This window comes from Engraulis encrasicolus, chromosome 18 (assembly GCF_034702125.1).
Source record: "Engraulis encrasicolus isolate BLACKSEA-1 chromosome 18, IST_EnEncr_1.0, whole genome shotgun sequence".
Taxonomy (NCBI): Eukaryota; Metazoa; Chordata; class Actinopteri; order Clupeiformes; family Engraulidae; genus Engraulis; species Engraulis encrasicolus.
Window position 1 is genome coordinate 33,885,556 of NC_085874.1, and position 2,500 is coordinate 33,888,055.

The window sequence follows — 2,500 nt, forward strand, 5'->3', positions numbered from 1 at the left end:
TGCCGTGCGCTTGAGAAGCAGCAATATGTAGGTGCCCCCCTATCTGTCCTGCATGTCATTCAGGGACACTGTGTGGTTCGCACTGCGTGTTTTTGTGGTGAGATGTGTTCAAATTCGGAGGACTAAAGCATTTTTGTGTTCTTGGTGTGTTACACGGTAATAGCCTACAGGTTGCGTATTACCATGTCGGGACAGTAAAGTTTACTGTGAAAAACTACAACATGAAAAGCGCTGCCGTGTCGTTGTATGTGTAGTTGGAAGATATAGGATACCTATTGTCATGTCAGGGTAGTTGCACGGTGAACATAGGCAAAGTTGGAGAGATTGAAACGATGAGTGAATGGCAAAGGCCATTGCGATGAGAATGTCTTTGATTATCTTCGACCTGATGCGGGAAATGCCATTCTTGATTAGCAAGCCGTTTAATGGTCATGTTTAGCATCCGAGACAATTGTTGTTTTCCTCGCACAGCAACAGCGGCGTGGGCACCGCCCGTTTGTCTGTAGGCAACCTGTTATCGCTCCAAAAAATGGATTGAGTGAATGGGAGGGTGTAGGCTAATAGGCCTACCATGTGGGCACAGATCTACATAAATCAAGTAGGTAGCAGGCTTCACAAATGAATACTTAGAATAAAAGAAAAGGGGGGCGCACCTTGCATCAAATTGATGCAAGGTGCGCCCCCCTTTTCTTTGATTCACAGATCTACATAAACCATATGCTATTGAATGTATTCTCCCAGCATAATTACGTCCTTGCTTCCTGAAGTGGGCCTAGGCATATGAAGTGATGGGGTGCACAACGAAGAGATGTGTGGTCAAACACCATGAAGCGCATAGCTTGGATGCAGCCATGCCTGCCATTCTGCATATTGTGGGTTCAAGGCCCCTTAATATTCAATTTGAATAGGCCTACACGTGTAGGCTGTGTTACCTCACCCCTGATATGGGCCTACATTATTAGGCTTATTCAGCTCGCTGAATAGGTGCCTTCAGTATTTCTTCAGCGTATCATTCAGGGGCATGTCATTGCACACCGTGTATCTGCATATCCACAGTGTCTGTCTGCTTAGAGAAATGAGGCATTTTCCTTTTGCACTAGGCTACATGTGTGGTACGAAGTTCCTTACTTTAATCATGCCACGATGTTCCTTCAATATGTAGGCCTACATTGTTCTGGTCGTGCACATTGTTGCCTAACCATGAAATTGCGACGGCACAGTCAACATGCAAAAAGATTGGAGACATGTACAACATGCAAAAGGTGTAATGCAAGAGTGTTCACATCGCCACATCTGCGCTGACCGTCGTTGCGCTGTAACGACAGACTTGAAGAATACGGGCACCTGTAAAAGACGCAGTAAAATATTAGTATTTCATTTGTCAATTCAATTGTCAATGTATGAATATGAAAGGGGCAGATATGGGACACAGTTCTTTAGTGTAGCGCTCCCACTGCAATAGCCTAGCAGCAATTTGTCAGGTAATTCATGACTGTAGGCCTATCTGTATCTGAGGACTTCGAATGTGTCAGCGTAGCGTACAATACCGCCCCTTTGTGGCCACATTAGCTCAGTTGCTTGATTGATATGTGACGTGGGATTATTGAGGGAAGAAACATTCGTGCCGTCAGTATTTGTTCTTTATATAATTGAAAAGCACGGTGTGGTGCATACTGTGCATTGTGGTGCATATCTTTTGTGTCTTCTTTGACAAACTGACCGATTTATTTTTTTCACATGTTCTTACACACATATTGATTACCATGGTGCCCTATGTAATAACACTTCACTTTGATGTGAATTATTTCCAGATGTACATCGTGAAATGTTATTCTTCTTTTTTGGACGCATACAGCTGTGCGCCGTGCACCTTGTTAACTTGTCACGGTGATTGCACAGTCAACATGCAAAGAGATGAGAGACATGCAAAAACAGGTCTATGAGAAGTCCCATTGTGAAAATGGTTTTCTTTAATTATCTTCGAAATGACACAAGTTGTATCATTCTTGTTACTCATGTCATGACCAGGTGTAGCGTCCGACGCAATTGTTGTTTTCCTCGCACGACACCAGCGGCGTCGGCACAGTCCGAAATCTGTAAAACCTGTTCTGGCTGCGAAAAAATGAATTGAAGTGAATGGGACCGTAAAGTCCAGAGTAGCTGCGGGTAGCTGCGGAAAGCTGTGGGGCGCTTGACACCAGTCAATGGAAGACACACACACACTCACACACACACACACACACACAAACACATGCATGGACACACACACACACAGGATTCAAAACATGGTGTCATATAGACCGCTGAGCACCACAGCGAACAAACTGGTGTGATAGCGTTTGTGATAAGCACCGGATTCTCGTGCAAATGTAGGCCTACATCTACTTGTACGAGGCTATGGCAAACGATGTGGGACAAAGGTGTGGCAGGAAGCGAATGTCAACATTTAAACATAGATTACTACACAAGCTTCGATATGGTCACCAAATATTTTGGGACT